Here is a 24,932-nt window from a genome sequence, read left to right on the forward strand (position 1 = left end):
GTTTAAGCAAACAAACAACAAAACCAAGATATGATTCCCAGAGAATTAAAGGACAAGAACAACAAAAACCAACCCCACCACCACCACCTTCCTCTAGCCTTTACACATTTGAGGAAGCTACCACATAACTACAGACTGGCCTAATTGTACTTCGATTATTAATCTTTGCATTTTCCAGCATTTCAAAACCTCAGTTTTCTGGCAGGCAACGGGACACATGATATACACACAGTGTCTGGAACTGGCATGATTTCAGCCCAATGGGTTCTTCCATGAAACAAAAGGACCTGTTCTGCCAAAGGACACAAGGACTAATTTCTATCCCACTTCATTCCTTGGTCCCAGTAGCCTTGTTAGGCTTTCTTTGTAAGTGGAAAATTGGAAGCTTGTCGCTTCAAGTGACTGCATAATAAATGAAACCGTCTGCCAAAAGTACTCACCTGTCATACCTGCCTTTCATACTTGGCAAGAATTTCATTGTGTCTTGGATATGGGCCACATCCAACTACACTTAGGCCAGACAGAAACAGTCACATCATCAGTACAGTGTCTGGGATTTTTCCTTGAATACACAAGGTAGTAGATCAGTAATGTGCTAACCCAACAAGTCACCAGGTTTGTCTTTCTCAGGAAGCCCAGTGCAACAGTCTATGCTTCCTACCTGTTCCTAGTACAGCCTAACAAGGAAAATTCAATTCTATTGGGTTAAATTCTATTAACTCCATTTAACTCAAATAATAAATGATAAAATAAATATTTTGCAGACCCACTGTTCACTTCCTTTTCTGATTTTTTATCAGTAGTATCTACCCAGACATACAATTTTTCCTTTAGACAACCTACAAATTTTAAGATCCAGGGTATGGCATATCTAAGTCACAGTGACAAGAGTCCTTCAGGGAATATATGCAGCGCTTGCACATGCCAGGAAATAAAAGCTGACAACCAAGCAAAACTGAGAAGAATCCATCCCAATCAGCCGCACAGCTTGAAAGCTTTTTCTGCTTTTCCAGATAAACCAGGCAGAGGTGCAGGAGACAAGCTTTCCACGTTGCAAATGGAGAAAAATCAAACTGAACTGCATGATCCTCATTCTCTTGAGCACTCACACTGAAGTCAAGAACAATTGTTTGAAATAGTACACGTGTCTCTTTACAAGGAGGCACAAGCTTGCAGCTGCTCTAACACACCTAAATATTCTGAACTTGGACACTAACTAGAATCTGAACAACAGAAAATAAGTCAGAGGGCAGACAAGAGAGGAACCCTTATGTTTCATATGAAGCATCATCAGGAACCTTTTTCTTTCCACAAAGAGCCAGCTTGGAGGCAGAAAACAAAATTATTAAAGCTGTACCTTCATAGAGAAGGGTTAAGGTTTAGCAATAAATACAACTTTGCAGAATGAAGTAAAGCATGTGTACGCTTGCACTAATATAGCAGAGACCTTTTTTAATTTCATCCCACAACAACTTGTATTAGTCCCTGAAAATAATCAGGACTTCAAATGTTTAAACAGGCACTGTGGAAAAAAAACCTAAACCAAACCAACAGAAACATAGATCAAAGCATATAGTAAAGCATCAGCCATCAAACTCTGGAGCCATAACAAAGGCTTTATAATCTAAGAAAGATTAAATGGCTGCCATTTTAGAGTGCTTCTGTGAGTGAGAGATAAATGAGAAGGTGGTAAAGGTCCAAAATACACCAGCTGAATAAAACCCAATCTGTTACAATTTCCAAGACAACATGCTGCTATATGAGCTTTATCAGAAAAAGCATGGGGAGTCAAGCCAATTTTGCTCTGACCAGGAAAACCTCAGCCCTATATCTCAATGGCAAGAAGAGCCAGTATAACAAAGACCCTTTCAAACATGGGAAAATCTAACTAAGAAACAAAGACAAAACAGCTACTGTGAAAGACCCAAAACTTCTATAACGTAATGCATTTCCAGATGTGGGATTTTATAGCATGACTTTATTTGTATACCCTTACACTTCACAGTAATGCCATATCAGCTCTTTTAAAGTATTTTACTAAATAAAACAAATGCAACCTGTGTCAGACTCAAAGAACTGTACACACTTGTAGAATTGCTTGATCACAGTACAGCTGTTCTGAATTTTACTCCAAGTATCCACAGTTCTATTGACTTCACAAACCATTTTGAAAGGGAAAAGCCCCCAGCTATAAGCAACTTTTGAATGTCAGCTCACTGTACTACCTCCTGTACTGCAGCTATAAACACTCATAGGGAATGTTAATACCAAACTTAAGGCATTAAAAGGAAAATCTTTTAAGTTGCCCCTTTGAAGAGATTCAGACAAGCAAACTAATTATTGTGACAGATTCTGGAAACATCTGATTGCAAACTGCAGAGGACTTGACAATAGCACAATGGATTTTACTCAGAAGAAAAAAAAAGGGGGGGGGGGGTGGGCAAAAAACCAAACGCTTCCATTCCTTGAGGGTGACCGAGAGACTTAATTTTGGTCAAAATGTATTTTACTATATCACTTCCCCCCCCCCCCCCGGTGTTTTACCACCCATTTCTAAATAAACACTAATGTTGTACACATTTTCAAAGACCATACTTGGTTTTTGCTCCAAAGCTGGGAGCATTAAACTGGAGTATATTGCTTCCTGCTAATATTACCATTGGTCACTTGTTTTTAACAATGTGGAAGGGCTACGTTTCCTAGGAGTTGGAGCAAATTACCACCAGTCTCTGGGAGGAATAAAGTAAGAGAGAGAATCAAAGTAACCCAGCAAAGTTTATTAAATATCAGCTTCTGACTGTTTGTTACTTATGTAGCCCCTGTATCACAGAAACCAAAGGTCAAGGATGAGCCAGCTGAGCAACAGCAATTTTTGCTTTTTTGCTATTTTGTGATTTAAAAGGTTTCGCTGCAGACCTTCTTTGTATAAAATGTCTTTCAAAGGTGAAAGTACTGAACTGCAGCTGGCTTTTCTGCAAAACACTCAAATAAAAGGTATAGAATAAGAAAACAAAGCAAAGGAATACAAAATGAAAAAGTGAAAGATGAGTTTTGAAACAGTCCCGACAAACATGCTCTATCAAGACTGATGTCACCAGAAAATGCTATGTGAAAATGTGTTTTAAAGTGTAGAATTCGAGCTCTCAAATTAATTACTCTCTTGGTTAAAGTGATGTCAAAATTAGGTCTTGCTATTTTCAGACTTTAACAACAAAGGGGTCAAAGGGTTTTTTTTTTGAGGGGTTTCTTTTTTGGGGGGGTAAGTGGGACAAGGGGACACAGCCCTTAATAGCTACAATGGTTAAAACAATTGTAGCAAAAGGGAAAAAAATACTGCTTTCATTAATATTTAAATCAAATGGGCTGTCTGGATAAAGTCAGTGAACTTTTCTTATTGAAACACAAGATTGCAGCACAAATGCGAGAGTTTACTTACATCTATGTTGATGATGTTGCTACTGTGCCAGACAAATTACAACCATACTGAGATCTTTGTGAGCAAATTCTTCTGTTTCTGATCTACATCAACAGAAAAACTGATTTAACTGCTTTCAATCTGTCTCAAAATATTATTCTAAGTCTGGAGAGTCCAAGTAACTCAAGTCACTATCTAATTCCTTCCTGATATGATGGGCTGTACAGTATTTGAATATGTGTAGGCAAACCAAAGTCTAACAGAAACAGATAAATTTGGTTGTCTTTGCAATAGGAAAAGGCTCTAGGCAAAGTGAAGTACAGATTTTTCTGCCTTTTGGTTGGGCTATGAAGTAAACTTTCCCTGATGGGCTATTTCTAGCACTGTTAGCACTAGATGTAACCAACAGGATAAAGTTCATCTATGATCTTGTCTTGGGTCCCGTTACATCTCTCATCAGCACCTTATGCTGCTGTGAGATCCTTGGCCACATCACCGTTACCAGTTCAACCCTTTCTACTGACCTATAAAGAATACAATGTTTTCATCTGTACAGTTGGAACATGCACTCAAACATGGTAAAAACTGTTTCAAAGTCAAAGCTTACATTATTTTTTTTTTTACTATTTGGCAACACCTGAAAATTCAGAGCCTGCCCAGAGTGCTAGTGTTGTGCTCTGAAAAGCAGAACTTCAACGTGTATATCACGCGAGAACCAGCTTAGAAGTACATTTATCAAATGCACAGTCAGAGACTACCAGCCTCTGGATTCCAGGATCCACATTAAAAGAACAGAGGCAACCAGCCTACTCCCTCTCAACATGTTTCTTGCTAGAGACATTATCAATGACTTTAGCTGTTATCACTCAGCTGTACAAACATTTTCACCACAGGTTATTTATGTATTTCATGGGTACCTGATGTCATATTTCACTACACCTTTGCAGAGAAAAGAAGTTCTACTGTTTGACTTTGCAGGGAGATAAAACTAATGGACACAAGGTGTAAGTCTCTTTAGACAACCCCTCCAGCTATCCAACTCAAGCTGAACACAAATTACAAGTGTGCTAATTCTATATAACATGGGAATGTTGAGAAAAGTTTGAGAAAAACTGCTGCGACAGCTGAAGTCACTGCACTGCATACAAACACTCAAGGTCGAGAGGCTGGCTTGCATCTCCCATTCTTTGATCTACAACTTGTGACTTCAAGTGGCGACTGCACCAAACACGCAACGGCGGCTCTCCATAGCTTCCGCCTTCCCTGTTACCATGTTCCCTCTCCAACAGGAAAGGGTTCTGCTCACTGTTAACCAGAATACGTTTTTGTTGCAGTTTATCAGATCAGCATTCAGTAAATTTGAAAAGAGAAATCTGGTTAAGTGTGAAGATTTGCAAGCTCAGCCAATCATAAGCTCAGGTAAACAGAAGGATGATATGATGCTGCTGTTCTGGTTTTCCACAATTGCTTCCAGGGAGAAGGAGAACATGGTTCCAAGACATATTGAGCAAAAGTCTAACTGGAATCTATGGAAAGATGAAATGAACTGAAAAAAGCTTTTCCAGCTTCTTTTCCGAGAAGACAAACCCCTCTCCATTAGTCCACCTATTTTCTCCCCATCTTATTAACACACCTGCATGGGCACACAAGATATGAATTCTTCACATAAAATGTAACTTCAAGGAAAAGGAATTTCTCAGAAATTTTACAATGCATCATAAAGTCCAAAAGAACACACAAGAAAACTCACATAGTCTCAAGGCTATTTGCCTCCCCCTGAGATGTTGGCAGAGACATTTACCTCAGCTTTGTTCCAGCCTTGATGCAATACTGTAACCTGTCACTTACATGGAAATTTTTCCAGTTTCCAACCAGGAATTGCTCAGGCTGAGCAGCACACATGGCTAAGCTCAGCATGGCCAGTCATACGATGCTAGATGAGATCTAAGGCAAGTAGCCCAGCCGGGCAGCTCAGCACTTGCCCTGTGTGTGATGAGGCTGGCAGGAGACTGTGCAAGATGACGACCCACAGTGGGATCCTCCAACCAGGCACTGCACTCAGGCTATTGCAATACAAAGAACGAGCAAACAACTGAAGAAAACATGATGCATTACCCACATCCTGGGCAAGCAATTTACCCAAACTACAAACTACATGAGGGATCAAGCAGAAACAGAACAATTTTGCTGTCCAGTACAAAAGAACTCTTGCTGTCATATACCTTCAGAGACCCACATCAAGCTCCAGTCATTTCCCCTGCCCTACCTCCCTCTATTGCTTCATGCATTGGGCACAGATGGTAGAGAGCCACACTATGGTATTTATACACAGGCTTTAAAAGACTTCCAAAGTATAGAAACTGATATATTGCAACATATAACTTCTTTGCAGCTTTGCAAATTGCCTAACAAATTACTCTGGGAAATTTAATAGTTAAGCAATTTAGTAGGGGTGTTAAGCAGAGTTTGGAAAATAAGACCCTGATCAGATCATCTTCATTTACTTGCTGCAAATCCATCCACTAGAACTCCAAATAGGAGCTAAAGGACCACAGGAATAATACCAAAAGCATGCAGACACAAACAGGCATGTTTTTAAGTTGCCTTTAACTCTTATTAGGCAGCAGGTGTTCTTAATAACTAAAGCAAAATTAAATGCAGCTGAACAAGGATACATTCTTCCATCTTGGGTCTGCCTGGGACACCTTGCTGATAGCAAAGGTTTTCAATTACATGTGTCTGGCATCCTTTTTTTGTGCTTTTAAGAAAATAAAACACTAGATACGGCTTTCTTTGAAGTATTTGAATGCTCATTCCACTGCCTCACCATAGTGTCTGAGAAGTGTTAAGTGTGCAGACTAGTTGGAGAGTTGTTAATTCAAAACAGAGCCCTGTAACTTTCATGGTTTGTTTAAAGCAAACAAAGAAAACTTCCCTCTGTTAAGACCCACTCAAAAATGTTTTTAGTATTAGGATCTGCTTACCCACTGGAAAGCGGCATGAAGTAGCAGAAAAAAAGTCCGATTTATAAAAAAAAAGAACCCACAAAACCAACTAACCAACAAAACAACAAAGACCAAAACTATAATACAAGTAAGTAGTTTTTAAAATCTAAACCAGAGATAATGCCAAAATCCTTCCACAGCCCCCAAAATAAGATTTGTTTGTCAATGGGATGAAGTGTTCTAGAGAGTAAAAGACCCTCAAGAACACCATCACATCAGTGGGTGCATATCAAAACACTCTAAGTGAATTTAGAGCCTCACTGTCTGTTGAAGTGTACAGCAATTTTTCCAGCAAATGACAAAACAGTTGTCAGTTAAATTTAAGGAACTGAAAATAAATGATTATTTTTCCTGACTTACATCACAGATGTTATTATAAAGTCTAGTTAGGAAAAAAAAAAAAAAAGTCATTTTCTGTTTGACTGTGTCCCTTTGACAAAACTGAACACACGCTATGTCATGGCTTTCAGAGTATTTTTAGCTTAATAAAAGATTTCCATTTTAGGTCATTAGAGCCAGAGTACTGCTGATAACAAAACTGATTTTACTTATCGAACAGATGAAGTTCAACTCCTTGCTGCTCTGGTAATTAATTTCTCATCACTTATTTCATGTGGTCAGACAGGGTAGAAAGGTTTCCTCCCGGACACTTTTCCATCTAGAGTTCTGAATAATTTTACGGGTTTCATCTAGCAATCAAGTTCAACTTTAACAGCAGCAGCAGAACTTGTATCCAACCCAAGTGCAAATCAGTTTATAAGCATTTAGAATGATTATGCTTACTTAAGCTTTTGTATTTAACTGCATCAATCAAAGAACAGACTTTAAGTGGAATGCCACATATGCTTAGACAAGGGCCAGCTATGAGAAGCTGAGTTGATTTGGACACTGCAAACTGCTGAAATGCAGTTATAACAATGTTATTCATTTTAATTAAATATATTTTGACCCAGCTACATTAATATACAAGTCCTCATTTTCTTCTGAGAGAAAAATGGGGATTATGTGGTAAATTAGCTATAATCATGTATTACAGAAGATAAACTGCTCGCTCATCCCTAAGAAAGTAATTAAAATACTTCTTCCACTTTCTATACAGGATTAAGTATTTACCCACAATATATAAAGCACTGGAAAGTGTTGGGAAAAGCCCGACCGCTGCTTTAACAGCTTGGAAAGAAAAAAAGAAATAATTAAATTGAAATTTCATTCTTTTTAAAGTACATCAAATTATGCTCCATGATCCAAGAACAATTTTCAATCTGTCTTTTGGTTTCAGTATCAATATACATACTCCTTATAATTTTTAAGAATAGATTTAACCTAATCTCTACTGCAGTTAGAAATGCAATTTATATAATCTATACTTAAAAAATATATTTGTGTTTCCATAAATATACACATAATTTTTGTTTTATTTATATAGTCACTAACTGCACTAATGTGTACTTCAGTTCAGCAGTACTTGGAATCTCATATGCTATTTTGATACATGCTTGAAACTCAGCTGTGAATAAGATCTCCACTAACTCCATATAAGAAATGTGCATGAAAGTACTTCTCAGTCAAAATTTGGCCCTTCAAGCAAACAGGTTCTAGGGTTATAATAAATATTAAGTATTTAATAATTAGTATTGAAGATTTCTTGTCAAGATTTGCTTTTTAAAAGGAGAAGGGAATGCTACAACACATTACATTCAAAATCAAAATGCAGATATGAGAAGCTGAACACACTGCTGCAAGAAGTTGGTAGCTCCTGGCTTCAAAGTTTTGAAATTAGGCTTACACAATGCAAAGCTCTACAGACGGAAAGAATGGCCTCACAGTTGTTAACTAGAAAGAGAATAAGGAAACAAGCAACAGAACAACACACAAAAAGTTGAGGAGATTGAAACTAAAAGCGGATTTTGGTCACAAGAGATCCTTTGATTTGTCCTTTTCTCTAGCTAGGAGAGGCAACAAAGAAAACAATTCAACATAAGGAGAGACAATAAAGAGCTGTCCTGTTTTGGCTTCTCTTCCCATTCCTTAAATACATATCTATATAAACTTCCAAGCAAATAAACATTTCTCTTTGCCTCAACTGCCACCCACTGGAAAAGGAAAGCAACATTAATTCTGAATTGCAATATCTTAAATAGGTCAGAAAACCAACCAGACAGATACTAGTACAGATTACATTAAAGACCTGTGATGCTTGAAGATCTTAATGGCACTGCTAGAAATAAGCAAGCTTGCAAATTAAACTGAGAAACAGAATACAGCAACAAACCACAGCTTCACTTCCCTTCCCTGTCCCAGCCCCTGCCAGTGGGCATTTGGGTTGTATTGCAGAAGTTTTAGAGAGGAGCTGGAGTATGGGAGGATGAAGCGAGAATGACAGTGCTGACAAACGTGGTGTAACAAGGACAAACCGCATTGCACAGCCTGGCAGTACTCATCGTGCTGCACTGTGCTGCTCCTGCTAAACTCCAGGTCTCTGTGCTCATATTGCTGCTCTCTCTCCCACCTACTCTTGCCTTAAACCAGTAATCCATCAATTTTCTTGCTGAAATGGCAGTTTTGGCATTCCAGCTTTCCCTCACCGGCAACCCCCATATTCCCTTTAATGGGCACATGGAGTGTCTGTGGTACAGGAATTTGCTGTGCAGATCCAATAACTTTATCTTTTAAGTAATAGAGCTATGTGGAAAGACTTCATGAAAAAACAGTACAGGTTGAAACAGAGCATTACCATGCACTTCAGGTATGTTCTAATTTTAGATAAAATAAACATATACTTACACCAAAAGTGCTTACTTATGATAGCAATATGAAGTATTTGCATGCAAAAGAATGCACATCATGCAGAGACAGCAGCATAACAGCATGTTGCACAAATGCAACAAACCTCACCCTCAACCAGAGCAGCCTATCTTGCAGACATGCAACTGTGGAAAACCTGCACTTAGGCTGTGATGGTTCAGCCAGGGAAGTCAGCATCACAGCTGGGACCACTGGGTGAGCAAACCTGAATGGTACAGACACATCCTGTCTTCGTGGAGAGGAAACCCAACCTCTATTAAAATGAGAGCCAAAATATGGGGAGAATTAGATTGCAGAGAACCTTCCATATTTAAGATATTCTCAAGCATATATGCAATGAAGCAAGTTTTGCCAACAGAATAGCTACTCTGCAAATTTCGATAAACTGAGAGGTATGAATTGATTGCAGATTCCCTCACTTTAAGGGTCTAAGGAAACTGGAGGAAATGAAAAAAGCCTAAGAACCTAACACAAGCCCTGTGGGGATTAACACACAGACCTATAAATCCTTTGGTCCAAACCACGTTTCTTCAAAAAGGCCTGTAGGAAAAACAAAGTTATACCAGGAAAAAATATCTGGCAAAATCTCAGTCATGAAATTTTTCTCCTGCTATTGTAAAGGTGGGGAGTCTCACAGCAGAACAACTTCCCTGGACTTGTGCAACAAGATATACTTCTTTCACAGGGCAGTAGGTCAGGGCCAAGATACCTGTCAAAGTTGTAATACTGCTTCAAGCTGTATCTTGCTGCTCTCTAGTTCCCCAACACGATTTTTTCCAGGCAGAAGTGCTGCCTATTGACCCCTGGTTTTACCTGTGCTTCCTTAAGCTTTGTGCTAGGGTTGAAGGAACTAGGTAACAGGGGGTGCTGGTGTCTCCTTTTTCACTGAGAGAATGGGAGAAGACATGTTCTAGTGCCAATGGCTCACTGCATTCAGAACAAACAAAAACTGGATGCATTTTAGCTCTTAAATTACATGGAAGAATTTAGGCCCATATTAAGAAGCTCTTGCCCCTGGGATATTGCTTCTTAGATAAACCCGTCAAACAGAAATCCTGTCAGCTTCTGTCAGTTATCAAGGAACACAAGCAAACGTAGCACATGAGAGCTCGTACAATTTCCTGACAGACAAATCTGCTCTGGCTATTTGGCAATCAGCATCCCCAAGTCATTAGTAAAGAATATTTTAGTTCAGTGAAGGCCACTCATCGGCCAACAGACACATCAGGAAACAGCCAAACTCTTGTTGAGCAATTCACAGCTCAGCACAAACACAGCGTCAACAGACCAGCACACTGGATATGAAGAAATGCAATCATCATTGTTCAATGAGTGCAAGAACCAGACTATTGAAAAAAAAAAAAAGTTTCTTTAAAAAACCCCAAACCAGTTATCTACCAATACTGAAAGTGTCTATAACTAAATCTACTCCTTCAGATGCAGAGGTACTTGTATGACTGAAGGGTTCAGATACAGGTTTTATTTCATCTATAAAAGGAACAGAGCTTGTTATCAAAATGGAAAGATCCTGGCAGCACCTACTTGATTTAAGACAGCCATCTGTTCTCTCTCTCACAGGAATATATATTACATATATTTTTTTAAAATAAGCAAGAATAAATCTTACTTTTCCAGTAAAATATTCTGACACACAACTGTGTTCTTTAGCAAGTCTTTTCTTCAGTTCAACAGGCACTAACATAATCAGAAAGGTACAAAATACTCATTTGGGTTACAGTCATGCCAGCAAAATGCAGCCACCCAAAAGCACTATAAAACCTATCACAAAAATCTCAAGATAACATATAGGACAGTCAGTGTCATGTTTCAAACATGACATGACAGTCTTTCAAAGTTATTGCTCTATGTATATTTATCTTACTTTTCCTTGAGAATACAAGTTAAGAGCATACAACAGGCCCTAGTTACTACTGGCTGGACTGTATCTTCCTAACAAGTTTACACAGAGAGGGCATTTTGAAAAGGAGGGACTGTTTCTTTTAAGAAAGAAATAAAAGATTCCTCTTTTGTTCAAACAAGAATCAAATACAGTCTCCTCCTAGAAAAGCATAGTTCAGCCATAGCTTAGCTACACTGCCTTTGTACTCACTGGGGAATTTCCCAGAAAAAGGCAGACTGCAGAAGCCAAGCTTAACCTCGAGTTTGGCTGCTAGGCATTTCTGATCATCTTTTCCAGTATTTGTCTACATGTTCAAGTATCTAAATCTTGAGAAATCTGGCTGTAAGTTAAAGAAAAAAAATCTTTAACATCAGAAAGAAAAATCTGGTTATCACAACCAAAAATCCTTCTTCCCTTCAGCTGTTCCTCATATTGAATATTGATGTATTTGATGCACTTAAGTAAATTAGGCATTACTGGTATGATGAGAAGCAAAGTGGTACTGACAAACACTCAGATTTCTTTAGTTCCTTAAGCAGAAAAAACATGGCAAAGCTTAAACTTCACTTCCTCAAGAAACCAGAGAATATGATAAAGAATCAATTATACAAGGAAACAGTATGTAAATACATATAAAAATAATAAAAATAGGTGTTGATATGAGGAATAAAAAAAATAATCAAACACTCAAAGTAACTTGAGACTTGAGTACTAAAAAAACATTCAGTTTTCTTTCTTTAACATCACAGCATTTGTCATACAACAAACAACTAGGTCTAGGCTTTCAGCTTCAAATCAGTAGCATGCACAACTTCATAGCACACGGGTGGGAAAAAAAGCTGAGGCTGAAGTTTAGATTTACTGCATATGTTTCAAGATACACTTATTTATAGTGGATAGCCAGAATTAAACCAAGTCTATAAATACTTAAATCATTTATGAGACTGCAAAAGACTAAACATAACATAAACCAAAACCACTCATGTACAAACATACATTCTATTTTAGAGGTTTTCAGTCGCCCAGAAGATGAGAAACAAGACACTGCTTCAGACAATTGCTCTGCGCCCAGTAAGGCAGAAGGGACTTTAGCCCACATGCACCTCTTCAGAAAACAGAGGGGCACCCTTACTAAGCTGTTTGGGAAGAGCTTGTTTTAGTAGGGTCACTTTGCCACAGACATATAAAATACCTACAGCAATGATACCCTGACCTGTTAAGCAGTCTTCTAGGAGCTATCCCAATGCCACTCTCTCCAAATGGGTAAAATCAAAAACACCTGGGTACATTTCAACCAAACAAGAGACCACGGTTTGCTCACAGCTCTAATGAAAAGTATTAGGAATAGCAGGATAGGAATATAGATTGCATATTTGTTTTGTTCTCATAAGTAGCACTTTGGAATTAAAAATAATCTTGCTTCAGGGGCATACAGAGAGGTGCTGTTTTGTTGGGTTTTGGTTTTTTTTTTTAGCAGGTTTGATGATTGGCTGATCAAACGGGAGGAGATGGTGAGCACACACCCCCTCCTCCCTTAGCAGTCAGGCAAGTATCATACAAGGCTTAAAAGCTTAATGTGCACCAGTTTCATGAAGTTCTCTGTGATGGTCACTCTCAGACTTTATGGATCATGATTATTATCATATGAATACCAACTATGCTTAAATGTCCTTCAACAGTTTTCCAGATAGTGCATTACACTCAATGGCAAAGAAACTACCAGGAAGCCCATTAATTTCAGTAAGAGGAAATATTTCTGTGGTTTTATGCACTTTCTTAGCTTGAGAAATACTTTTAAAGAACAGATTTTAAAGAACAGATTTTAAAGAACAGATTTGCAGCTATTGATATACATCTGTGCTGCATCACTTACATCTTTTAGTTAGAAACTTAGAAATTGCCAAATCTATTGTCAATCAGAAAGGAGCAACAGCCAATTTAATAGCTTCAAAACATATCATCATGGATGTCAGGCCACTGTTCTGCCACTGAAAGGCAGACATTATGTTTTACTTGCATACACTTTAATTTAAAAGAAGCCAACATAATCTGAAACACACAGAACACACATCAGAGTCCCATTCTCGGTATCAGTATTTCTTGTAATAACAGAGTTTAGTCTAGATCAGATCAGAAACAAATCTCTTTCAAGGACAGGTTTGTGAGGTCCCCAGCACTCCTGTGCCAGATCTCTCATTTCTCTGCCTTTCCTGGTGTCTCTGGTAACAGAAGCGGCACACTGGTGCAGCTTCCACTCATAAAGGCACTACCTTTAACCCAGGTGGCCCTATAGAGCTAGAGTCAGTACATTACTTCCTACAGAGTAGACTTTTGCAGAGTTATTTAAACACCATAAAAAGCTAATGGGGTAGCTCTTACTTAGAGAAGTAATGCATCTTAAAGAACATGTAAAAACTCTTGCAGGTAGAAACAGCTGCTTTTAAATGAGAACAACACAAACCATTTCAGCATTATTTTACCAAGGCTGTAAAGAGCTCTCCCAGGCTCATCTCTGTTAATTGCATCTTTGCAAAGCACAGCCAAGCAGATGCAGAATGATTACTTCTAAGCGCTACTCAAATAGCTCTGAAGGGCCACAGGTAGCTTTCCCCCTTTCCCTGTTCCTCCTTGCCGTTCTTTGACTTCACATACAGCTCTAAAGAACCAAACTCTCCACTCAGATTATGCAGGTAAAGAAAGATTCAAAGAAAGATGACAAGGTTTGTCATGAGCAAGGAAAACAGTTTCAAAAACTACTGGAACACAAGCTGGTTTGATGCTTTTTGGCAGCTTTTGGACAGAGCCTGACAACCGTGACGGAAAGGCTGCATTTAATGCAAGGATAATTTCAGAGTAAAAATCGCGTAACCTTTCTCATCAGTGGATGATTAATAGAGGAATTCTGCTCCTAATGAAGTCAGCCAGCCCCCAGACTCCTCTGGTATATCCCTTCTTGTCATCTTTCACATTCAGCTCTGACTCATCTGCAACAAACATTTCAGTCCCTGGCCTATTCCCTTTTAACACCATTCTTTTTACAGTAGGTTAAGTACATACTTCATAAATGCAATGAAGTTGATGGTGGACTATAGATACGTAACATATTTGAACTGCATCATGAAGAGACACACCTGAGTTAGCTTTAGGGAACTTAAATACCAGCATCAATGAACGCAATACAGGCACATACCTCAGCACTGGCTAACACCTGTAAAGTACTTACGTTTTACAGTCCACACTGAGGCTTGTGCCACTGTGGCTTCCCTGTGGATTAGCTGGACTGAACTTGGATACATCACGATGTGCTACAGTCCCACGTCCAGGCACAATGCAGCTGCAGAGTGGGAGGTGATGAAGGGGCTCCTCATTTTGGGAGCAGCAGCCAGAGCTGAGCTCCAGCCACAGAAGGGCAACACATCCACAGTGCAGAGGGTCTGTGCCTCTACACAGAGACAGGGTGACAGGGAAGTCCTTCAGATGGAAAGAAGGATTGATGGTTACTATTAGTCCCTGAAGTACTCAATTTGACAGGAACTGTAACTGAAATGACCGTGGCTTTTAGACATCAAAATAGACTCAGAGGCCTGAAAGCTTCTCTGCATTTCCCAGTTATCTGCATAAAAGATGTCATCTTTCCAAGTTTTATTGCTATTTCCTTGATGTACATAGCATCAAATAGCCAAGTCGTCTTTGAGAGATTCTTTTAAAGATTTCTCTTTAACAAAAGTAACTACAAAATTTCTTAAGTGTTCTAGTTTAAAAACAGTTCCTAGTTAAACAAAAAGTCCTTCTTCACAAAGTCTCTTTTCAACTATGTTTAACACTGATACAGAGAATGGAAATCTGATGTGTGTATCTGTGTGTTACAGATTATTTGATCTGATTTGATTAAAAAGTCAAAATTATGATCGTATTTCACTGTTCCATTCAGTAAGAAAATTATGAGCCTACTGTATAATTATACCTAATGCAAAGGTGGATGATAATTCATGATATACAAAATGGAAAAAAGCTTAAGAATGAGCTTTTGTCTGGTGAGAATACGAGCATCTTCCTGATCAATTATCTCATGAACATTCAACCAAACAGAATTGCCTCACGGCATACTCATTAACCACATGTACGTCACAGCTGTGTAACAGAACATAGTTTTCTATAGGTTTGTACCAGCCACTGAGTGGCAGCAATTCCTTCATACCTAAACCTGAATTATGAGACGTAGGATGAAAATTTCAAAGTATTGCTAACTCTTGGCTCTTTTATGCTTCCTCTAAATTTTTTTATGCTTAGCATTCCATACAACTATATAATTCCTAGTGAAATATCTTGTTACGTGTTTCAATTTTTAGACTGCTGAAGTTTCAAAAGTTATGTCGTTTATTCTGATAGCCATACCAAAAAAAAAAAAATAGAATTTAAATCTATCTTTTGCAGCCTTTTTTGTTTCTTTCCTCGGTATTTGAAGGCTCAATCTTGGGATGACGGAAATCTACCAGTCCAAAGACAAATATCTGATTTTTTAATACAGTCATTTTCAGGAACTAAACTAAATAGGAAAAGCTGCATATACACGTCTTGAAAAACATGCTTACGAATTATTGCTTAACCACTTAATAAGCATTTCATAGTATCTTGTTCAGAAAGCTGTATTGGTTAGAGCTGGTTATAGCTTCCTATTTGATCAGTACAATGGTGCACGGCATTATTTGACAGATGGAAAGCCAGGAGGTTATTTGCTGGCTTATTACATTGTTCATGAACTAATGACTGTACTAGGCCTAGCCCCAAATAAGATTTAAAAGAAATTACACACAAGTCCATCTAGAATTTTGACACCAACCATATGCAGAAACATTAAACGTTGTAATTCAGGCTTTATACAAGTCTCTAAAACTAGGAAATTATCTAGCATGAGAACTGATTGTAACCACACCTGTCTCCACTGCAGATTCAGTTCTGTCCTTGCAAGCATCCAACTGCCAAGAGATGGGATACAGGGCAGTATCACCCTTGCACATAAATCTCCTGCAAGAACTCCAAGGTGCAGACTGACACACTAGTCTGCACTGCTTGAACAAACCAGAAGTGAAGCAGTGCAACAGTCAGAGCACACAAGTAAACAGATGTCAGCTGTAACCACAGAACGCCATAATTCAATTATGTTAATATTTCATACCCTAATGCAAATGCGGAATTCTCTAGCGGTGAACTGAAAACTGTTTTTTTAAGAGATGCACGCCTGGTATGTACACAAAAGCAACAGGCACTCCTGCCCCTTGTTTCTTATTGTCGGTCGCCATTCAGCTGGAAACATGACCACTTTAAAAAGATCTGATCCAAAGCCACTGCCGTGCGGGGGACTACAAGAGTACCAACGCCGCTGGGCGGAAAAAACCAAACCCAAAGAAGTTGGTGCTATCAGACTCGGCGTTTCTGCTTTAAGGAAACTCCGTGCTTCTGCGAAGCACCGCAGGGACCTCGCTACCTCCTCGCACGGGGCACAACCAGCTCCCTCCAGCTGAGGCTCCCGCCGTGCCCGCCCGCTCCTCGCCCGGGGGCTGACAGACTTTCTCGGCTCAAGGTCGCGCTTCCTCGCGGAGCGAACGAGCCAGCCCCATCGCCGAGCTCGGCGGCGGGGAGGTTTCGGTGGACAAAGTCCGCGTCCGGGCCGGCCCGCGGGGCTCCCGCCGCAGCCCCCAGCCCCGGGGAGCGGAGACCAACATGGAGGCGCGCCTGAGGAGGAAGCCCCGCAGCAGCGGGCGCCCCGCGGCCGGAGCAGCCCCACCGCCTCCCGCCCCGCAGCCCCCCGCCCGCCCCTCACGGCCGCCTCGCCAGGACTGATACCGGAGCGACGGGCTGAGCTCGGTCACCACTCCTCTCTCCACCAAGAGCCCCACGGAAGGCGGCCGAGCCGGAGCCCGTGTCGCTTCCTCATTCACCCCACGCCAGGCGGGGCAGGAACTGCCGAGCAGAGAGCCCCGCACCAGAGCCAGGTACCAGCACTCACCCACGTCCACGGAGACGTCGGGGGCCGCCGCCACGCCGAGCTCCGAGCTCCGTCCCAGGAAAAAGAGTGACTGAAGGAGGGCGGGAGAGAGCCCGCGGGCTCCCTCCGCCACGGCCCGGCCCGGCGCTCCCCGCCCCGTCCTCCCGCTCCGCCCACGGGGCGCAGCTGCGGCCCACGCGCTCACCTGCAGCCGCCGCCGCACCGCCGGGCCCGCCCCGGAGGCGCTGAGGGAGGCGGCAGCGTCGCCCATGCCCCCCTTCCCCTCCCCTCCCTCGCTTGTCGGAGGCGGTCGCTCTTGGGAGCGCCTCAGACCTTGTGTCCGCGGCCCCTCGGAGGGCCCCGGGCTGGCCGGGTGCCTACGCCGCGAACCTTGGTTCTGCCGAAGGGCCCTGCCGCTCCCCGGCGCGGTTGAGCCGGGGAGGCTGCGGCCGGAGCGGTGTGAGTGCCGTGTTTGAGGCGAGGAAATGAGTTTTGGTTTTTTAGTGGTGTGGGGTTTAGGTTTGTGTTTGGTCACCGAGACTCGAGGAGCACTGGTTTGAGGAGCCGGAACTCGACCGCTGAGCGTCGATGTGTGCTCCCGCCTGGTGAGGAGCCGCACCGAAGTTTCCTCACTCTTTTGCCATGCTCTCTCTTCCAGGTTCTTATTTGGAGTGTTGTTTGTTGGGTTAAAAGCCATGGATATAGTTTTAATAACGGGGCAAAGCTGGGTAGGCTGCAGCCCTGAGAGCACGGGCGTTACCTCAGTGATTTACCTCAGGGGCGGCCTGTGCTGGTATGCCCGAACCCAGAGCCTTCCAAAGGGCTTTTCCCCAGCCTGTTCTCATCTCCAGCTAATGAGACTTTCCTTCAGTCCTTTGGTGCTGCAATCACCAGTGTTAAATAAGGTGTTTCAGGGGTAGGTGGCAGGACAGGAGTGTGTGAAGCGTAAGAAGCAGAGAAAACACCATCGTGTTCCTGTAGGAATCCAGACGTTTGTCATCATTCTTAACTCATACGGGCCAGGTGTAATTACTCTCCTGCTTTCAGCTTAAATGATCTCATTCTGCAACCTGTGGGGGAACTCCCGGTGTTTTTTCATGACCCTGTGGTGACGGAGGGTGTTTCTCCAGGCAGGTGCCAGATCATAAGGTGCAGCTGAGGGTGCCAGAGCGTTGCCAGCAGCTGTGGCCCAGCTGCTGCACGGCTGCAGAGCCATCTCAAAAGAGGCAAATTCCACCTGTTAGGTGGCCAGTTTCTTTTCAGACTATTTCACTCGATATTTATGAGGTTAATGTGGAAGTGTCTCAGTTTTTGTGTCTGACATCAAAACTGAAAGGCTGTAGCGCACACAAAATCGTTCCTGTTAATAGCTTTTTTTGTATGTAAAGAGTTTAATTTGAAGAAAATGCAGAATTACCCTAGAGCTGAGAGATCTAGTGGATATAGTGATCATCACAGTTTGGGTGAAAGCAGTGGAGCAGAGTCATCTTGAGTCATTTTGGTTTTAGTTCTGCTGCAAATTAAACTAGTATTGTGAACCGATACATGTCCTTACGCATTTTTAAGTGTAATTAAAAAAAAAGGGGGGAAATTAAATATTTTTCTCCTTTGGATCAGGATATCATCTCATTGACTGTAATACTATAATAAATTGCATGAGGAGGCTCATTTAAAGTTACGTAGATTGCTGTTACACTGAAATCTGAGGAACATTATATGCATGAGCAATTCATGAACATTGTGTTATAAAAGCAAAACTAAAACTAGTTTGAGTGAGAAGGGAAAAGCAGAACTGTGGCCAAGCAGTTTTCCTTATTTCAATACTTCCAATGAAGTCTGTCAAAACAGAAAGTGCTTTAAAATGTGTTTTATTTAGTTTCATGTTCTTCGGGTATTTAATGTAAGTGGTCAGAAAGAGTCCATTTTGGTTTGTCACTTTACCGTATGATGTTGCAGCAAGCCATTTGTTAACTACCGCTGAATTTCAGTTATTTAGGGTATCACTTTAGTGCAAGTCTTTTTGAAACAAATAGTCTTTTCTTGTTTGAACTGTGGAAAATTTTGCAAGGTCTAAGGAGATTTGCATCTTATGTCTTTGTTTAATCAGCTGATGGGTTTGAGTTGAATTAGGACTGAGTAAAGATGTAAAAATTTGATCCACAGGAAATAAAATGGAGAATCTTCTCAACTAATAGAGAAATGTGGCTTTAGAGATTTGAGGTGTTTCCTGGTACTGAGACTTTCTTGCTAACTGATTATCCTCTAATTTTGCTTTTAAAACTCAGCAGTGCAAAGTGCGTGGTAATGCGCTTACAGTTGGAGATTGTCTTTCATCAGAGTAGATTCTAATGCAGCTCAGAGCTTTATTAACACATTTTACAGGCAGTGGAGTTGCAAACGGGAGGAAAATGAGTTCTTATTGAACAGCTTTTAGCAGTGCTCTATGTCAGCTTCTAGGTGAGTGGTAAGGCATGCTGGATTTCATTGAGATTACAGTGTAACTATTGGAAAATAATAGGTCAGTCACGAAAACAGGGATGGGGAAAGGCATAGGGCCACAGAGATATGGGCATTACTGTCTGTGATCCGTATTTCTGAAATGTGCCTTTAGATACTTTGTTTTAAACAGTTTGAGACTGTTTTGTTTTTAGATTTCATCCCTTGGGTAGCTGGACAGATACTCCATTACCTCCCAAACCAACGGTAAACCACAGCTTTGTACTAGGGCCTTCTGCAGCTGGATTTTTCTCTTGGACTTTTCCATGCAGAAAAACCTCCTTTGCCTGGGGACACTTAATTTTTGCCATATGACATGATGATGGTAGGGGTGATGTGACTTTGAGCCCTTTCATGTTTATAGGTAAAAAAAAAATAAATAGACGAGAGAAAACTTTCTGCAGCAACTCTAAGTGAAAAATTTGTAGTGGAAGTTAAGAACTTGTTCCCTGAAGACTTCAGAGCTAGATGATACAAAACATGTTTCCAGAAGTATGTAATCACCTTCTGTGAGCTGAACCACTATAACTACAGTACCTGCTACCTCGAGCAGGCAACCCTGGTTTTCATTCTGATGGCAGATACTTGATTTGTACCAGGATGATTACTTATGCAGAAGTGTCATTTCAGAACTGAAAACAATCGTGGCAGTTATGGCCAAGTTCTTTTTCACAGCCTTGCTCTATAACAGGACTTCATTGGTCTCTTTCCCAAGCCTAACAACCAAATGCTTGTTCTCATTTCCTCTTTTCTGAGTGTAGTTGGGGTGTGAAGAGTGGTGGTGATGAGAGCTTCCACCTATTAACTTCTACGCGGGTCTGTGGTCTACTGTGTAGATTCACTTTTTGAAGTGCTATGAGCATTACGTGTTGTCCTTTATTCAGCTTTTCTTTAAAGTTGTGTTAAAAGGCTTGTATTCTCTATAATGCTTTTCTCCAATTTTTCATGCTTTTCTCCTTGAGGGGACATGAGCTCCTTATGGATTAGCAATGACATAGATACTGAATTTGGTCATAAGAAGGTCCAGCTGTCGTATACATTTGGACTGATGTCTAAGTGAAAGAGAAATTAGCCTTTCTTTTCTGAAGTCTTGCAACTTTAGAGATTCTTTTGATAATGATATAGATTAATTTCTGCTGCTTATCTTTGCAACTTTTATATTGACTAAGGAAGGGTTTGTTCTTTGTATTAGTCACCAGGCCGTTTATTGTGACTTGCAGTTGAGTTGGTCTTTCCTCCTTTTCAGGGTTTGCTTCTGTGCATGTTGCAAGTGAGCAAGCTTCTGTGCCTGCATAGAGCTGTAACTGGGTCAGGAAGACTATCTGCAGGTGAGACACTGTGGTTAGGCATTACATCTAGGAGGAGCTATAATATCTCTTTAAATGTGTTGTGGTTTAGAACTTGCAGTTGCATAATTTTCAGTGCTGGATAGAGTTTAAGTAAAAATGATGGATTTATTTTGTTTTTCCTGACGGATGAGATGTAGAAGTTAGTCAACAATTCTGGGGAAGATTCTGATGTTAGATGTGAGCATTTGAATTTCTACATATTTGTGTAAGCAACTTACTGCAGAGTGGTTTTTGTTATCAGATGTAAGCTTTAAGAATTTGAGATTAAAACTGAGATATGCTTTGTATCCCAACCATTCTGCAGTTTTACTCATCTGAAGGAACTTTTATATATGATTCACTTATAAACCAGGTAAGAAAATAGTTTCCTGACAGTTTTGCTGACACACCTGCCTATCGAACATTGCAAATTCTTCTGATGTTGGATGTTTTTAAAGCCTTACTTCCTTGAAAAAGTAATTACATTAGTATCTTGGGCACTTTTCCCTCTTCTTTAAATCTATTTTACATGTTTGTATGGAAGATTTGCAGATGTCATCTTGGAGTTCCTAAAAGATTGAAAATCTGGACTATGTATAAAAAGAACCCCAAAATCTCCCCAGGTCTTAAAAATAGTCCCTGCTGCCTTCCTTTGTTGAGGGTAGGAGACAGTTTCCTTCATTTTGAACTTTTGAGACTGTAGTAGTCTTAGTTTCATCTGCATTTTTCAGAAGAATTAAAAAAAAAAAAAGAAATCATAGCATCACAGACTGGGTTAGGTTGGAAGGGACCTTAAAGCTCATCCAGTTCCAACCCCTGCCACAGGTGGGGACACCTTCCACTAAATAAGGTTGCTCCAAGCCCCACCAAACCTGGCCTTGGACACTGCCAAGGATGGGGCAGCCACAGCTTCTTTGGGCAAGCTGTGCCAGTGCCTCACTGCCCTCAAAGGGAAGAACTTCTTCCTAATACCTAATCTAAATCTACCCAGCATAAGGTTGGCTTTCTGGGCTGCAAGCTCGTATTGCCAAGTCATGCTGAGGTTCTCCTCAGCTAACACCCCTGCTAAGTCCTTCTGCTCAGGGCTTTTCTCAATCCATTCTCTGACCAGCCTGTATTTGTGCTTGGGATTGCCGAGACACATGTGCAGGACCTTGCACTTGGTCTTGTTGAATTTCATGAGATTTGCATGGTGCAGTCAACATGGCAGAGGAAAGGGATGCCATCCGGAGGGACCTCGAAGGCTTGAGAGGTGGGCCTGTGCAAACCTCATGAAGTTCAACAAGGCCAAGTGCAAGGTCCCATGTTTTATGGTGTTTACTGCGCACACATACTTACGTTGGGTTTCAGCATGCTAGCTGCCAGTGTTGATTGTGAGCAATGTAAGTGTTGTACTTCCCCTTACGATAGCTTTACTTTGCAAGGTTAATATGGCGGTAGAATGAGGAAGTGCAATTGATGCAATTTTCTTGGTCAGCACAGTTCTAGTCATAGTTGGTTTTACATCCATCCCTGTTAGTATTGGAGAAAACTGCTGTGAAAGAATATGAATTTCTGATTTCTTGGTTTGTTTTTGAGCTCTCTTTTGAAACAATTCCATTTGGTATTTGGTGTTCATGTAAACTGCAGGAGATTGAGATTCTATTCCTGCACAGAATAGAGGCACCACAGAGGGAGACGATTCACAGTTCCGTGCCCTGGCTTGGACAAGGGAGAGTGATGGTTAGGGTTTTTTTTCTGAAATATTTTTATTTGCAGCTGAAGTTGTCTCATCAGTCAGTAAGAACAAGGTGGAGACCATCAAGTCAACAAATTTAGGCCATCACATGATTTGAGCTGGCAGTACCTTATGCTTTTGCTCCTCATCTGAGAGGAATGAAGAATCTCAGCAACTACCATGCAATCACCTGAGGCATGCAAATCTGCTGAATATGACTTTTGCTTTAAAGGTGAAGTTTTATGGGTGTCAGGTATTAAGAGCTTCAACATTCAGGAAATTACCAAATGATAGTATTTGATGAAATTGTAAGATGTTAGGATAATGCACATAGGTTTTGTTTTGATTTTAACTGTGTCTCATTTATGGATGTTTCCAGGAGCTACACTTGTGCTGTGTTCATTGTGAATCTTGGAGCATTAGAGCAGTCTGTTAAGGCCTGCTGCTTTGTCACTCACAGTGGCAGCAAGGTATGGCTCTTGGGTGAGAGCATGTGAGTGTGGCTCTGCCTCTGTTGTGCTTTAGCCCATGTACTCTGCTGTTGACAGTGGGCTGCTGGGAGAGGAAGGACTGCTCTGTCCTGTGCTCTCTGCAGTGAGTGAGCAGGGCTTGCAAGGCACCGTAATGAGAGCTGTAGAACCTGGACCCCCTGCCCCGTTATTTTTCAGATTATTGTCAGAAGTTATTAATGAAAGTTTTGGGTTTTGTTTGGTTCTTTTCTCTTTTATCAGTGTAAATTGTTATGCAGAAATGCAAACTGCAATGGCGTTAGTGTGTGTATGGCAGGGGTTTGCTTAACATGCGTGAGTTATACTATCAGACTGTGCAAACAATAACATGGATCAGTCCCACACTGTGACTGGAACAAGGCTTTCTTTGCAGAAAGGAAAATATGTCCTATTGTGACCTGGTGTGAGAATATGGGATCCTGAATCCTGTGGAGTCTCCTACACTGGAGATATTCAAGGCCCGCCTGGACAAGTTCCTGTGTGATGTACTGTAGGTTACCCTGCTCTTGCAGGGGGGTTGGACTAGATGATCTTTTTAGGTCCCTTCCAACCCTTGGGATTCTGTGATTCTGTGATTCTGTGATTCATTGGTCAGCTGTGCAGTTTTAAAGCATAGTTTGACTATGGCAAATGAACAGCTTTTGGCAGCTAGTGCTACTAACTAACATTTAGTTCTCAAGTATTAATTCTTTTTTACTTAGGCTGTATGTTTGGGTATTTTTCCTTGTTAAAGTTGTGATTGATAATCCATCTTAGTCAATCTACTTGTCTGTACTCAGGCATTTATTAGTTAGACCATTTTTGTGTTATGATAGTAATTTAGTAGGATCTATTTTTATTGGTACAGCATGTGCTGCTATCAAAAGCTGAGCATAGTATCAGTTAAAGAAGTTAATGTACAAAGTAAATCCCAGTAAAACTTTAAAATGAAAGCAAACATCAATAATGAAACTACAGACTGTGTGTATTTGTACAGGAGGAGGGGGGAAGATTGATGTCACCCTCCCCAGGCATGTCACAGTTTTGTTGACCCACACAGGGAGAATTTGGTGTAGTTAATGCCTGGAGTCATGGCATAGATGGTATAGTCATGCAACCCGAGATGTCAACATGCTTCTCTTCCCCACATTGCATAGTGGCTAGAGAAAGTCTTTGGTGGAAATAGTTTTTCTGCATTGCACTTGCCAAACTCCTGTTGCATGTGCTTGGTTAGTGCTGTTGGTAGCAGGGTGAAGGTCAGGATTTGAGATGGCTGTTTAAAATACAGTAAAATAATAAAGCCACTGAGAATATTTAGCTTTTAGTAACAGAGTAAAAATCCATTCTCTCCCTAGGAACTTAACTGTTATGAAAATAAATTGAGGCTGCTAGCAGCAGAATTAAAGAGGAAAAGCCCATCTGCAGCAGAGCTACTTTGCAAACATGTTTCTGAAGATAGACTATATTGTTAGAGGTACTAGAGACAGTATTCCAGACATACTTCCTGAATACATTTTGCTGCATGTCTGACCTCTTTGCAGCTGGGGCATTGGTGTAACTCAGCAGTCTGTTAAATCTCTTGTCAAAAAGTTAATTTTGGGGGTGTTATTCAAAAGAGACTGTAGATTTGCTGCTTTTTGATATAAGTATGGTGTCTTGTGTCTGTTGAATCCTGATGTGTAGCCTTCCTCTTCTGCACTATGGAAGTGTTTATGGGGTCACACCCATATTTCTGATTAGTGTTGATTCGATCCTCTATGTGTTTGAAGGTAATGTCACTTTGAAATGTTTT

At 40.8% G+C, this 24,932-nt stretch overlaps 1 protein-coding gene across 3 annotated transcripts in view; it reads right to left on the reverse strand.

Annotated features, from left to right (window-relative positions):
• The window catches only part of PRKCD (protein kinase C delta), a 66,239-nt gene extending 48,899 nt beyond the window's left edge, over positions 1 to 17,340 (reverse strand). The window contains exon 1 of one of the 3 annotated variants that reach the window (XM_065686966.1): positions 17,317 to 17,340. The gene's annotated coding sequence lies outside the window, so the exon portion shown is untranslated. Of the gene's footprint in view, positions 1 to 16,969; positions 17,035 to 17,132; positions 17,287 to 17,316 lie in introns of those variants that run through there. The other 2 variants (XM_065686964.1, XM_065686965.1) reach the window with 2 other exon arrangements.
• Between the last annotated feature and the right edge of the window lie 7,592 nt (positions 17,341 to 24,932).

The sequence above is a fragment of the Lathamus discolor genome, chromosome 7, assembly GCF_037157495.1.
Source record: "Lathamus discolor isolate bLatDis1 chromosome 7, bLatDis1.hap1, whole genome shotgun sequence".
Classification (NCBI taxonomy): domain Eukaryota; kingdom Metazoa; phylum Chordata; class Aves; order Psittaciformes; family Psittacidae; genus Lathamus; species Lathamus discolor.